Here is a 16,635-nt window from a genome sequence, read left to right as displayed (position 1 = left end):
TGAAAATTCTTCAGGACGAGCTACTGGAAGGCTTGCAGGATGAACGCAACCAAATCAGAGCTGATGCCAGAGTACAGATTGAAAAAGCTCAAAGTTGCTACAAGAAGAATTTTGACAAAAAGCGACGTAAGCATAGTGGTTACCAATTAGCAGACTTAGTAGCCATTAAAGTAACACAGTTTGTAAATGGTAAAAAGCTGGCTCCGAAATATATCGGGCCATACGAGGTTACCAAAATAAAACGTAATGGAAGGTTCGACGTGAAGAAAGTTGCAGAGTTCCAGGGTCCGAATCAGACTTCAACTTGTACTGATTCTATGAAACTGTGGCGTTACATGGGTCAAGACGAAGACGATGAAGCTGGAGAATCATCTGAGACAGATGATGAGCAGGATGGCCGAGTGTAAAGTGGCATCCTTGTGCCATTATCATCAGTTGGCACCCCCGATCAGGCGAAGGTGTAATTAAGAAGAAGTCGTGGGATAGTCGTTTTTCAACAGTCGTAAGCAGCAGTCGTGGCATTCAGTCGTCAGTAGTAAAGTTGTACAGCAGTCACTAAAGTTGGTCAGAAGTTGCAAAAGTCGGCGTCTAAACATATTTTTAAGTCTTATGTTATTATATAATACTATTCTTATTGTTTGTCAAATACTCGATATACTTTATTAAACGATTTATAAACCTAATAAATCTTACATATATATAATAGGTATATGATTCATATTTTGTTATTATTGCTTTTATTTAAATATTAATCTTATACCATTGTATACAAGTTTTATTTTATTGTTAAAATATATTTAACATTTTCGAAAGCTCTAAGCAATTGAGCAGCATAGCAAAAATATTTTTGAATTACTCTGACGCATCGGGGTAAAGGCAATATGCTGCAATATAGCTAACAAATTCTAAGGAAAAAACACTATGGCTAATAAAGGGGAAGTAATATCCAAAAAAAATACAGTCATTTGAGTTAAGTATATCTTACTGAAGCCTTCAAGCAATTACCCTCAAGGCCGCTGCCATTCAGCCTTGTGCGTCTATTTTAGTTCAACTGCCTCTCATTGTTTAGATAGTTATTTCAAGAAAGTGTCCCTGCCAATTTCAATTTGTTTTCTGGCAGAAAGAGAAATTACATTTCAATAATTTGTTGTAAATTACAAACATGCTAACAGACCTAATTCCTATAATATGAACTAACTAGCTCTTAACTTGAATATCATTATTATAAAAAAAGCTCTCAGCTCTCTTTGAAATGACAATTGGAAGGATATAGAAAGAATAACTGCCTTATGGCAGAATCGTTTTTGTAGGGCAAAACGAGTTTGAAAGCAGAACGTTTCATGCGATGCGGGATGAAGGTCGACATTGGCTGCTGCTATGCTTCGGGCCAAGGAAAGGTCAATCCGCCCACAAACAGGCCGCAGCAGCCAGGCTATTATAATATGCAGTGTTTTTTAAGTGCAGTTGGCAAATTTATTATAAAGCGTAAAATAAGCGTTGCATGAATGTCAGCCCAGCAACGAGCTGCTCCGCTTCACCCCGCTGCACCCCTGGCTCCCACCCCATCGCCACTCATTCACTCTCACTGACTGTTAATCCAATTTGTCATAATTAAATTACATACTTTAAGCCACTTGCTCAACTATTTGCAAACAGAGGCTGCAACGCAAAACGAAGAAAGCGCATGGGGAAGTGCAGGGAGAAAGGGTTGGAAACGAAACGAAGCGAAGGGAGAAAAACGCACGACCGGGACTTTTTGTGAGTGCTGCAAGAGAAAGTTTTTTAAAACCGCTTCCCAGGCCCACTTAGCGTGCATATAAAGCTTAATTAAAAGTCCAGAGCTGCAATTGCCAGCGGACTGGCAGCCCGCCCAGAAGTATGTTATAAGCTGGCGCAAAACTGGCCGGCAAAAGTGGGAAGATGCCTAGATGGCTGGATGGGTGTATGCGGGGAATGGGAAACTGGCTGTGCATGCATCGTTGCATGTATAAAGTGCGCTAAACGATGTTGCATAATTTTAGGCGATGCGGCAACCACTAATTGTAGACCATCGAAGCGACTACGACTGACTCAGAGGACGTTGTTGCAACACAGAAACAGATGGAATTCTTTTTGCATGTCATCACTCAACTGATCTCTCAAATTGTTATCTTTTTGTTGTTTTATTTCTTTTTTTTTTAACAAATTGTTCGCATAAGCAACTAATCTAAAAAACATCGTGTTAAGCATGGACATGGACTGGACTACAGACAAAATATGGCGTTACGTTCCTAGATTTCGACAAATGCACATAAAAAGTTTTTTGTTTAAAATTCCACTGTTTTTTAAATTCCAAACGCTTTCAAAATTAACTAAAAGTAACTCACAAGTGTTGATCGTTCCTATCTTATTTATCTTATTAAAAGGGAAACAAATTTTAAGCGTAAAAAATGTAGAAGCAGCTTAATATAAAATTTAAGAACCAGAAATTTAAGTACCATCTACTACAACTATCTATCTATCTTATAAACGGTTTTCGTGCTAAACATTTTGTTGTGATTTTGGGATTGTTTATTGGCTTTTAACGAATATTTGCAGCACACCTTATAAGGTAAACGTTTTCTTTTTCCAACTGTCTTATCAACTGGAATGATCTTTGCAAGCTGCTAGAATATGGCTAAATAATTTATAGGTTCAGTTTCTTCAGAGTCGCTGTCATCTGATCTTAAATTGGAAAATTCTTTCCAGTGCCAAGGGAGTCAGTTTCAATTGTATCCGAAGCATATCCAACAACAAAAGTGAGTTAAAGAAATAATTAAAAAAAGGTTTTTTTGGGAGCTACATAATTCAGATGAGTTTGTGTTAAGGGAGGGCTAGTTGCACTTATTTTCAATTCTTCCGCAGTTTTTTTTGAATGGAAATTTAATAATACTTTGGCAATGCCTCGACATCAAATCACTTATTTTTTAATCGCAACTATTATCGAACATTGGAAAGCAAGTAAAATAAAGTAAAGGAAGTACTTTCAAGCTTTAAAAATGATTTGTGGCTTAATAAATAAATCAAAAAGGGGAATGAAAAAATGAGATAAGCATGAGCTATTGTGAAAAATATTCATAATATTCATAAGTTCAGCACTTAATTCTGTTCCGGCATTAAAAATCGTCGCACTTCACTGCTGACTTATTTGGGTCGCCAATTTATTTGAAAGCAGCAATTTCTTTTTCTTATGCTCCACAAGTCTCGGAAGGGTGCTCCGCATTTCTAGTCGAATCGATGGGGCAGGAAAATAGAAATTGCATATTTTTCTAATAATAGAATACATTTACAGACACACACAATGCATGCATGTGCATATCAATGTGTCTGTGTGTGTGACTGTGTTCATGTCCACTTGCTCCGCACTACGGCCATTAATAATGAATGGCAAACAATTACAAAGCAATTGCATTGCTCATTACTGTTTAACATGGCCAGTCGAGCTGTCAATTGCCCGCAGCGATATACACACCTACATACTCGTGCATACATATGCACCTGTCACAAGCATTCACACACACACACACACACACATGCAGAAGCAGACAGATACAGGTGCAGGTGCGAGGATGTTGATGTCTGTACTCTATAGTATAGTGTGTGTAGCAAGCATTCCCACTTAATACATTAATAAACTGTTATTAATACCGTCAACTGTTAACTGCGCCAATAAATAGATACGAGTACAGTGAAAACTCCCTTAACGGACAACTTCTTTCAACCGGACACCCCTCTTCGGCGGACACTTTTTCTGGAACATTCGTTTTGGTGTACTTTTTACTTGTAGAGCAAGGACACTCTCTTGACCGGACCCGGACACTATTTTTCGAGAAATTCGAACTTTTGGTAATGGACGTTTCAAATGTATGCAAAATATTTTCAAATAACTTTCGCTATTTGTGCACATATTATTGTTCTTATTTAATTATTTCACAGTTACGCTCAGTTTTCAAGATATAGTATAATAATAATAGTAGTTATTGAACAACTATTGCAAATAAAATTAAATATGTTGATATTTAGCTCAGGCATGGTTGCAAAAGCAAAATACTTTAATTATAATAATTATAATAATTTGCAATAGTAGAGAATATCTGCTTTTTTTCTCATTTACTCAAAAATTGGTTTTTAGGGAAAAAACTTACAACAAGGTTCAAAATATAGCTGTGTGTTTATGTATATAAATGTATATAATCGTAAAACTATTAAATGAATTTGGATCTTAATTTTATAAATTGATTGTTATATGTAAGTATTTACATAAATCCTAACGTATTTCTTATATTGAATAAAGTCAATTTATTTGAATCGCCTAAATAGAAAAACAATTAAAATAAGGAACAAATTGAAAAAATTTCTATATATCCTCTTAACCGGACACTCCTCTTGGCCGGACAAAAGTTGGTCGACGATGAGTGTCCGGCCGAGAGAGGTTTCACTGTAGTGCACTGTGAGTGTCAAACAGCTCGCATATCGCATGTTAAGTGCCTCAGCATTTAAGAGGTGCTGCCTGCTGTCGCCTGTGGGTGGACTACCAGGCAATCAGGCTGTCAAATGTACACACGGTTTCGGGGTGGACTTGACACAGTTTGTGGTGCTTTGAACTAGACCTATCGATATATTCTATATGCCTAATAATAATACATACTTGTACTACTACCACCGATAATATCATGAATTTTCGCATGACACTTCAATAGGAACAATAATTTTATTAGACATGAAGGCAACACAGGCGATGTTAATAAATAAGAACAAGAGAGAACGCTACAGGTAAACTTCCGTCACTGAGTTATATGAGCCCAAAGCAGCAGCAAAAAGAGGAAGAAGAAGAGCGAACTTGTTGCTGCAGTAACTAATAATAATAATAACTTAATAAGAGGTGATTTAGGTAGCATTTGAAATGTGGACGCTATTGACGAAATTCTGTATCGGGGGAAGAAGGGGAAAGTTCCAAAAAATAAAATAAACTCGTCCTTTCTCGGACCTAGGAGAATCTGGATGCCAACTTTGGTTATTCTAGCTTTTAAAGTTTCTGAGATCCTTGCGTTCATCCAGACGGACGGACAGACGGACATGTCTAATTGCACAAACCTATTATACCCTTTTTACCCTACGGGTACAGGGTATAAAAAAATACTTAAATCTGCAACTGAAAATCTTCTTTTGACATCGTTCTCACTCACACAGTAAGTAATAGGCCTGATAAATCATCCTCCACAATAAAGTGCAGGGCATAAATACTAGGTCCACCATAAAACGCCGATAATATGTCAATAGTGACTATGATCGACTATGAAAAACCGCTTGAAGAGATAAAAACCTTAGTGTAGAATGAACGGGTGGATATCTGGTATCAATTTTATGTTTAAAAAAAATTAAGTGGTTTAAATTTTATTACTAGTATTAGTCTATACATGATCGTAAAAAAAAGCTCGTTTTTGTGGTTGAAGTGAAGCTTCGTATATAACGGCCTGGAATGCTGGATCAGCAACCTTTTCGGTGACGAAACCAATGACAACATGGCTGCATGATCCTATAGATAAACTCAACTCGCAATCGTTAGCAACTGATTGGTTATTTATGCCTACTTGGAAGGTCTTAAGAGTTGCCATTTCTTGTGGTTTTTTTTCGGGTTTTCCAGAAAATATTTGTATATATATATATATATATATATATATATATATATATATATATATATATATATATATATATATTTTTTTTTTTTTTTTTTTTTTTGTCAACTTTGAAAAAAAAAAACTCGTATGAAAACATTCCAATATTTCACTTCTATTTTTTTAAGTTAATTTAAGAAATTCGCATTTTTTATAATTTAATATATGTATAACTGAATGAGATCCCATATACTCATATGCTTTCTACTCATACTCATACTTTCTCTTCTTATTACATACCTTGTCATACTTGTAGTCCATTACATTACAGCCCCATTTTAATTTGCTGTTAACTTAAATCAAATTGAAACAAATTCGGTTAAACATAAGTTTGGATGATCGTTTTTACTTGAAAGTGGTGTTACTTCTGACAAGCGTCGCTAACACTATTTGTGTTCGCCGATATCCAGCGATAGCTAACAATTGCAAGTTGTGCAGCTCTAATTTAAATTTCATGCCGTTGACACAGTTTGTTGTTATTTTTAATCGACATCAATCACTAATGCTTTGCCCCATTTCGTCTGCAATTTGTGTTTGGGTTTTTTTCCGACAAAAACGAAAAAGAAAACAAGTAAAGACACCCTGATGCTTAATTGGAGTTTTGCATGCATTATTAAAATGTGGACACAGCGTGTGTGTGGCCGGCACACTGTTTACCTAACCGACAATTTTATCTGCACTTCGATTGCAATTTCGATTACACGGTAACTTTTTTAAAAGCACCTCCGTTTGATTCCTGTTTTTATGTTCTGCAAAATCTGCTGAAAAAGCATATTTGACTTTAAATGAAGCACTCTGATATGTCATGTCTGTACGCTTCGCCGATAAAAACATATTGCTGACATGGGAACAAAGGAAATATTTTTCACCATCTATGTATTTTTAAAATTTTTTTGGCTGCTGTTAATAATTGTAATTGTTGTTTGTTTTTGCTGGTCTGAATTTATTAAAACGATCTTCAGATTGATGGCTTTACAGACAAGTCGTCTGTCCGTGTAAGCTTCGATTCAACTGTTCCTCCACTTGGGGTTGAATGTTTTCAGATCGAAGAGAGAGGAAACACCGATGCGAACAGTTCTAAGCATCCATTTTCTAATATAATTCATTCTGTAAGATCAAATATAGGCAGTACTAGTAAATCGTTGAAGTAGAAAAATGGAGCAGCTATGTGGTTTATAGGGTATTCAGCAGTTGAGTGTTATTGTCCATATTGGTTGTTTGGCTTTTTATCAAGCTGTCTGTGTATTTTGATGTTTTTGTGGGCTCGGCTTTGGTAAATGTAAATCAATGGACGAAATTGGCGCGCTTCAGTGGAGCGCAAAATAAACAAGGCGTAAATTAATAAATATTAAAATATGTGCAGCCCTTCCTCTGCTCCTGCTTCTCTATCTGTGTGTGGGTGTGTGTGTGTGTGTGTGTGTGTGTGTGCGATATAAAGCACTTCCAAATGTACGAAACAATAAAAAGCACACACAGACACTTACAGAGAGACACAGACACTCAGGCACACTCTCATATACTGTGCGATGAACACACACTCAGACATGCAAGGCAGCCAGAACAGAGACAGATGAAGAGATAGATAGAGAGAGAGAGAGAGAGAGAGAGAGAGAGAGAGGAAAAAGAGTTGGAGGAGAAAAAAGCGCGCCTTGCTGACAAACAAACTTCTGAGCCATTACACAACAAAATGGCGTTAACAGCACAAACAGCGCAAAAAGCAACAAAACAATATACTGTTACAGCTTAAATGCAGATCCGAGCACACACACACACTCACACACAGTTGTATTGTGCTATAAAATTTTTGCATTTCATGCTGGAAAAAGGTTTATGAAAATAGCAGCAAACAAAAAAGATGCGCAACTGGCCAACAAATGGGGCTACGGGGGGCAATGGCTATGGCTATGGCTATGGTTATGGTTATGGCCACGGCTATGACTGGGACTGTGAGTTGCGATTGTGGTGGTATGGATGGGCAGCAAAGTAAATAAAAAGTGAATAAAAATGCAAACACAAGTGCAGCCATAATAACAGCAACAACAACAATGACTACAACTGGCCAAAAATGTGCAGCGATAATCAGAAAACCAAATACATCAACAAAACAACAACAATAACAATAATAACAGCATGGCGTGAGAACGAAATCGGAAAGAATTTGCACATATTGCATTTAATTCAGTCGGTAGCGTACTTCTTTTTTTTTTATCGCACTTATTCGAAAATTTTAAATACGAACATTTATTGAGATGCGCGTAAAAGAAAACCGAAATAAAAGTGTGTTGGAAAAGTCGCAATAAAAATGTTTATCTATCGCATGTAGCCATGTTTTCGCAATATTTTTTTTAAAACATACCTATATTAAATCGTAAAAATAATAAAAACGTGTGCATTTCGCGTAACTTTTAACCGAATTTAAATATATTTTGGTATTAAAATTTGCTTTCAGAACAGCAATTACAACGATTTCGTCAGTTTGCTGTCAGATAGAACAAGATTTATTTAATGGTGTTTAAAAATGCTAAAGCTCGGCAATTCATTTATTTTTTGAACTGCAAATTTTAATCTTTTTTATGCCAATTCAGTCATTCAATTGGAATAAACTCTGTTTTATCAATCCTTTTTATAACAGCTATATGATATAATTAGCCGATTCTGTGGCTCTATATAAAAAACTGATAAATATAAAATTTCAATACGATTTATTTATAAACAAATTAGTTGTTGGTACTATGCAAGCTGATTTCTCCACCGACCATTGCTGTGGCAGCTACATGATATAGCTAACCGATTTTTATGAAACCTCAGAGTATGATGAGGCATTATAAAAAACTACCGAATACCAAATTGGCTAATGATACCGAAATACACAGAATAAATTTTAGTATAAAAAAGTGATATGTGTACAGATAATTCCTATGACAGCTGCATGATATAGTTAACCAATTTCAAAGAAACTTCATATTGTAGTGAAGGATTATTAAAAAATTCTAAATACTATACATGCCTAAGATTTTTTCAATTTCAAAAATGTTTTCCAACTAAGAGCGATTTTTACACCAATCCTAAGGCAGCTATATAAAATATTGAGGCTATATACGATTCATAAAAAACTTCATTTACGTTTGAATGAGACAAGTTTGCAGACTAAATTTGGGGGCCATAGCTGTTACGGTTCAAACGTCTCGATGGTCATACAGACAAACAGTCGTATATATATATACTATATCGATTTGTCTGGCAAGGCTAGTCATATACTTATGTATCTATGTACCTTAGGGTACAAGGTGTGAAAACTGTGTTAAATATAATTTGAGCAGATGTGTTATAAATGAAACTTAGTTGATGGTTTACTAAAACTTTTAAACTTAAGCTCTTATTCCAAAGAAATATTCCCCAAACTCTCCTTGAAAGAGAAATATATGGCCAAATATATGAATATCAATACTTTTTCGCTGTAAAAATGAATTTACACAAGATTTTTAGAAATAAATAAAAAGTAATATTATCAATAATAAGTATTAGCGATGATTTAAATTTATTTCTTAATTTATTTATTAAAGCTATACTTGGTCTTGCAATCAGTTGATGCAGAGCCTCAAACGACTATCAGGATGTAGCACCTACTTTTTTATTTACTCATCCGTTTTATTTGATTTCAAACAATATTTGACGCTCAAAGTCGGTAAAGCAAAATTCGCTATGTGTGTAAAAAAAATTGAAAAAAATAGCATAGACAGGAATGGGGATATGAGATTGAAATGTCCTGTTAGTGGCTCATGCATATTTGATGAAAACAACAGGAAAAAATGCTTCAGTTTTGCAATCTAATGGCATATTGCAGTTTTTTTTCCAATTAACCAACAACCAATCACACAATCAGACAATCACAGCGGCTCACAAATCGATTCTATTTTGTGTCAGGCTCCGTTGCATTTAATGGCCAACATTTCAATTAAATTTCAATTTATTTGCCACTCATTTATTATGTATGACAATTTATTTATGACATTTTGTCATGCCGGTGCATAAACACCAGCACAAACATGCACATATCTACATACACTTCCAACTTCCAATTAATAAAACATGCCGATGCTATATGTATGCATGCATGTGTTTCCATATTTTGTAAAACATTTCTTATCGCCTCGAGCCACGAGCCATGAGCCAGGACCCACGTGCAACGTGCAAAATGTAAAGGCCGTTTGCCAATAATAACAATGCTCGTCCAACAAATCAGGGCTGCGGGCGACTTGAGTTTGAAGCCTTTGACAGGAAAGTGGTGGACTCAAGTCCAGTGCTCTAAATACTATGAGGAGCTACAATGTGGAACAAGTTGACCTCCGAATGGGACAGAATAGCGAATACAATTCAAGTTTTTAATAATGTTGAGGTTGGAAGAAATTTTAGCCCCCACTGATGAACTAGATAAATGAAATGTGTCTAAAAGGTTTAGAGGATTAGATGGCTTAGAAAAGTTGGCAACTAGTCTATATAAAATAATCAAAGCACTATTCATATGGAATACAATAATAATGTGCTTATTAGACCTGTGAATAGAACTGAGCTGATAGCAAAGTTTAAACATAATTATTTCCAAAAGTAAATCTTACCTGCTTTTCTGTTTTTTTCTTCTCTCAACTGATCGAAATGTAAATATTTCATTGCTAGCAAAGAACTAGCTAGAATCAGCAAAATCTTATCCCTTATTTCTTTTCAATAATCAAGAATATTAATAGCATAGCTTAACGAGCCAACCGCAATCATACTGTGATTCCTTCCAAATTCCTTCCAGTTTATATATATATATATATATATATATATATATATATATATATATATATATATATATATATATATATATATATATAATATATATAAAAAATTCTGCATGCCAATTCGCAACATACTAAGCAAAATTTAAAAATTAAATAACAGTAAACTGATTTTAAAAAGTCCGATTCCATCGCATAAAGCATGATTTAAAAAAAATTCCTTCAAGTTTTAAAAAAAAAATCTGTAAGAGTGGTCTTATATATAAAAATGTCAAAATCTCTCTCATGTTATGGCCAATTCTCCATGCCAATTCTCCAACATAATAAACAAAATTCAAAAAATTAAATAACAGTAAACAATTTTAAAAAAATCCAATTCCATCGCATAAAGCATGATTAAAAAAAAATTCCTTCCAGTTTAAAAAAAAAAAATCTGTAAGATTATATATAAAAATGTCAAAATCTCTCTCTCTCTCTCATGTTATGGCCAATTCTCCATGCCAATTCTCCAACATAATAAACAAAATTCAAAAAATTAAATAACAGTAAACAATTTTTAAAAAGTCCAATTACATCGCATAAAGCATGATTAAAAAAAAAATCCTTCCAGTTTTAAAAAAAAAAATCTGTAAGATTATATATAAAAGTGTCAAAATCTCTCTCTCTCTCTCTCATGTTATGGCCAATTCTCCATGCCAATTCTCCAACATAATAAACAAAATTCAAAAAATTAAATAACAGTAAACAATTTTTAAAAAGTTCAATTCCATCGCATAAAGCATGATTTAAAAAAAAATTCCTTCCAGTTTAAAAAAAAAAAAATCTGTAAGATTATATATAAAAATGTCAAAATCTCTCTCTCTCTCATGTTATGGCCAATTCTCCAACATAATAAACAAAATTCCAAAAATTTAATAACACTAAATTTAAAAAAAAAAGTCCGATTCCGCAGCATAATGACAATAATAATAAGAATATAAGAACATAGGAAAGTAAGAAGATTGAACTATCAATTTGATGAAAATCATGAACTGGGCTTAAATATTACGGAAAATTTAATATTTCTTATAATGCGCTGCTAATGAGCACTAAGTAAATTATCTAAAATATCAGCTTGTTAGGGGTGGCGGGTGGACGTCATGGACTTGCAGCCCTGGAAGCAGACAGCGCATCAGCAATGATTTTTATGTGTGGTTGTGTGTGTGTGTTTAGCAAAGCGTTTACGACCAACGCCATTTTTTATGGGCGGGCGTATGGTCGGTCAATGGCTGTAATCGGGAAAATGTGCTGACAGCTTTTAGGCGCACAAAAGACAAACAGCAGGAAGATGAGCGAAGCGATGTGGAAAGCCGAGGGGGACCTCGATGGCAGAGATGAAGAAGGCGTTCAGCATGTCAGCCTAAGCCCTCGCGCAAAGCCACAAAATTGTAATTAATACTTGGGTTTGGTTTTGCGCTTCGAAATTGGCTGGCTTCGCGACGACAGAACTGAAAGGAGGAAGCAGAAGCAGAAGGAGAAGGAGAGGGAGGAATTAGAGGAGCAGTCAACGCTGGAGCAAGAGAATTAGAAAAGTAGGGAACCCAGCTGGGTATGGCATTTGGGTTGAAAATGCAAAGTGAGTGGCAGAGGGAATGTGCTGAGAATGTGGGGCAGAGATGGTGTTGTCTTTCGTGCTTAGGAATTGTCAGCGCAGGATTAGCGAGAACTTGGGACTTGAACAAAACTCTGGCCGCACATTTCAAATATTAAATGTCGCAAGGGGCAAAGGGAAACGGTCCCTCGGTCTGGGGGTTTTGAAACGCAAAAACAAATGAAGGAATGAAATGCGAGCCCTATGTGTGTTGGGTTACACGAAAAAAAAGAATGATATTTAGGCTCTCTCTTGCTTTAAAAATATCGCCAACATGATTACAAGATACTAAGCTGTCTTTTGAATATTTCTTAAGACACTGCTTGGCATTTACAAGACATGTTTGCATTTAAAATTTAGTAGAGCTGCAGTTTTCTTGGGGGAAAATAGATTTTGATTGTGAATTCTACGAATAATAACAAATCATCATCATTTGTTGGTTTGTGGCATTCTTCAAGATTGCCAATGATTTTTTTTATTAAAAAAATTGTTTTTTTTTTTTAAATTTATTTTTATATTTTTAAATACATTTCCAAATGCCTTTGTACAAAATCTCTAAACTTAAGAAGGCCCAAAAGAATTTCCTTTTTAATGGTTAGTAAAACTATAATTTCTATGCAAATGACTTTAATATAAATAATACCAATGTTTGTCGTAATTACTTTAAAATAATTATTTTAGGCAATGCAGTTTAGGAAAGAGAAATTAAATACAACAGCCTACATACTGTATTTCGATTCCTGAAAGCTTTGCTTGAAATGCAAAAAAAAAGTACGAGCATGCACATAAATTTAGGACCACAGCTTAAAAGACATGTCTATAATTTAGTCGGATTCGAAAACGAAAATTTATTATCTAATTTGCTGGCTTTTTCGAATGTCGTAAGTCAAAGGCACATTTTTGTGGAAGGTGCAGCGATGCGTCTGCTTAGAAGGACAGATTGCATTTAAATAATATATAAAAGGCCCAACAAAGGGCACTAAATGAAACTAAATAAAACAAAGCCTCCAACAGCAACAACAAAAGGACAGTCAACATAATAAGAACAACAACTAGAGAGATATTGAAGCCACATGGCCGAACAAACAAAAAGGCGCAGAGCTGAGCTGAGCTGAACCGAGAGCAGAGCAGCAGGAAGGAAGTTACTTAAAATCAACAACATGTAAATGGCCAACAATGTTTGTCGCATGCCACAAGATGTCCTCAAATGCCTGGCCCCCCATCTATTCTACATATATATATATACATATAATTGTAAGTACGAGTATCTGTAGCTGTAGCTGTAGCTGTATGGCTGTGGGTGTGGACTGTGTGGCCATATCCTCCATGCTGCGACTGTCCGCTTGGCCAGCTTGACTTCTGCTCGGTTGAATTTGACTCTCTATGGCTGCGATGTCTTGTGCTTGTCGGTTATGCTTGTGGATCCCTATCTCTCTCTCTATACTCTGTCCATCCTCTAGCCATCCACACCCATTCTGTATACTGCCTTGCTTAATGTCTTCCTCTTTTGTGGTCGTCGTTGTCTTGCGTTAACATTTGCACATTTGCCAGTCACAAAGTAGCGGTCCAGCTACCAGCTACCAACTATCAAATACCAACTACAAACTACGAACTACCAACTACAAACGACAGGCTTTACGCTTTCATGCTCTATGGAATGCATTCACACATTTGAATAAGTATTGCATGTTCGTCACTCATTGTGGGCCGGTCAAGCAATTCATTCGGTCGCCGTCTCTCCCTAATTACACAATACAACATTATATTTCATTCCAGGATATACTCGTACTCGTACTTGCAGAATATTGTACTTGTAGTATGTAGAATGCTGCGCAAGCATCTATTTGATTTAATTCAAAATTGTGCAACTAAGTATTTGTTATTTCTCAAGACTCTCATATAGGATGATTGCAAATATAAATAGACGCTTGACATGCTTTAATCAATGTCAAATATTTAACTTAAACATGCCATGTTTGGTTGGCATTGATGCGAGAGACCCACAGGGTATATTTGCTTGCCAGATAGTACTCCACATTTCCAAACGCACAAATGTCAATGCTATTAGCTCGCTTGGGTAGTCATTTGAAATTACAGGGCAAACGAATAATAGTTGTATTATGCATTATTTAAACCCATTTCATTTAAAGTGCACATTAGAAATTAAATTGAGATTGAAGAGCTTGCTCGGAAGGGGATAAGGGTGTACTAGTTTATAAGCTCAGCATGAGCAGAGAAATAGTTTATAGATCAGAAGAAGAAATTTTGCGTTTATAAAGATTTGTTAAGAAAATTTGGTAGCTCTGAAAAAATCGATGTTCGTTTGGAACCAACTCGAAAACGATTGAGCTAATCAGTTGAGCATACTATATATTTGGAAGAAAATGGAAAAGAATTGTTTGTTGATGTGCTAGAACCAACATAGAAACTCAAATAATAGTCCAATTAACGCTTTAAACAGATATGCTCTACAGCATTTTAAAGGACTTCATTTTAAATCAGCTACCGCATGAGTCGAAAACCATTACGCATCCAATCGCGATTCCGCACAAATCTTGCTATCCATATAACAACAAATGAAATATTAGCTATTAAATTTGAATTTAAATAAATGTATAACAAACATAATGCATATTCAAGCAAAGCTAAAAACAATTTCAAGTTTTTCTTAGGAGAGTAGGTCAATAAATTAATAAATAAATAAAATGATAATAAACAAATATTAAATTTCAAACATTGGCTTTAAGTCTTTTAACAATGCAAGAAATCTGTGTGTCATTTAAATTTGATAGACAATGTCGTCGCATCTATTAAATAATATTAAATACTAACAAGTTGTGACCTATTGGTTCCAGCAAATGTGTGAAAACTATGAAATATAAAACTCGTTTAACAACAAATTAATCAAAAATTACAACTCAAGGACTCTAGATGCTCGCCTGCCAGTCCTGCCAAACGAAATCACTTACAGTTGCTTGCGTCCGTACAGCACCTCACATATACGAGTATATAAATATCTTCTTTATTTACTATATTTAATTGATAACCACTTTATATATATGTAATTTACAAGTAGACTAAAATATTTTCACAGCAACTTGTTATTAGTTTAAATTTCTTTCTTTCTTTCTTTTTCGCTTTAATTATGTCGAAAGCGTAAGTCATTATCGAGAAAAATATTTAAGCAAATTTAATACAGTTATATATAATTGTATTAATAAATTGAAGCATTATTTGTCTATGACTGATATAAACTTTTTTTTTGTCAATAACAATTATGTTACAATTTTTTTTTACTCCTACAAAAATTTAAAATATGTTTCATACAAAATCATTTAGAATACAAATTTTAGAACATTTATATCAGCTATAAACGAATGAAAACTTATCTCTCTGTTGTAGAGATGTGTGTAAAATATTTAACTTGCAGGCAATACACTCGTATATATGACTTGGGGACCAGAGGGAAAACTTTTTTTTGTATCAGCAGATTGTTTTTATTTAAAACTGTCCATCGTGGACAATCATTAAATTGGTTAAATAAACTTGACAATTAATTTATGATTATTATTAATAGTAATCATTAATGAATTTATTTAATTTATTCATTTATGAAAAGGGCAAACTTGTTATGCAGTGTAGTAGAGTGTCTAGATGAGTATTGCTGGGTTTAGTGCTGACGCAAATTTTGAAATTTGAACCCAGCTCATTAACATTTGGCCGTGTGCACGTGGCGTATGCGTAATAAACGAGGCAAATAAGACGCTAATTAGCTGAGCTAAATTTGATGCGGCTGGGCGTGGCACGAGTAGGTGTAGGAGGGGCGGTAACTGGGGCACAGGGGCAGAGGCAGCAACAACGACAATGACAATGACAGTGCCCGTGTGCGAAAAAAGCCGCAAGGCATTCAGCAGAAATAGCAACAATAATAACAACAATAACACTAGTAACAGACAATATTGGAGCGCTGATTGTGCTGATTGCTGTCAATCAAGTGAGTTTGTCAGTTTGTCGGCTTGTCAGTTAGTCAGTTGGTCAGTTAGTCAGTTGGTCGGTGCAGCAAACCATGCAAAAGGCAATTCAAATAATGCCAGTCAAGTGGCGTGTTTGTTTTATTTTATTAAATAACAATGTGTGCCGACACACACACACACACCACCACATACATAAATGCACAAATTGGTAACTCATAGGTGTGTGTGTGTGTGTGTGTAAAAGTCCTGTGTGTTTGTATATTTTCATGCATTTCACATATGACTGACTATGAGAGTCTTTCAGCCACAACGCGCGAACGTCGAACCCTAGAATGCGGACCCTCGGCTTAACACCCAACATCATGCAAAGTAATGTTAAATAAATTGAGTTCCACACACACAAACACACACACACACACACGCACACTGTGGGTGCGCTGACATGCATGTGAAAATATGATTGATGCTCAAAGCGCGGAAATGTTGGCGCAGGCTGAACAACGGCCGACAGCTTCAGTTATGCAAGCGTGTTATGCAAAAGGCCGCACACATGCACATAC

The 16,635-nt window shown here is 35.2% G+C and overlaps 1 protein-coding gene across 1 annotated transcript in view; it reads right to left on the bottom strand.

Moving 5' to 3' along the window:
* The window catches only part of LOC115629485 (AF4/FMR2 family member 4), a 163,142-nt gene that overhangs the window by 78,814 nt on the left and 67,693 nt on the right, over window positions 1–16,635 (bottom strand).

The sequence above is a fragment of the Scaptodrosophila lebanonensis genome, unplaced genomic scaffold (genome assembly GCF_003285725.1).
Source record: "Scaptodrosophila lebanonensis strain 11010-0011.00,11010-0021.00 unplaced genomic scaffold, SlebRS2 tig00000155-arrow-arrow-pilon, whole genome shotgun sequence".
Taxonomy (NCBI): domain Eukaryota; kingdom Metazoa; phylum Arthropoda; class Insecta; order Diptera; family Drosophilidae; genus Scaptodrosophila; species Scaptodrosophila lebanonensis.
This window is presented reverse-complemented; position numbering and strand designations above follow the sequence as displayed.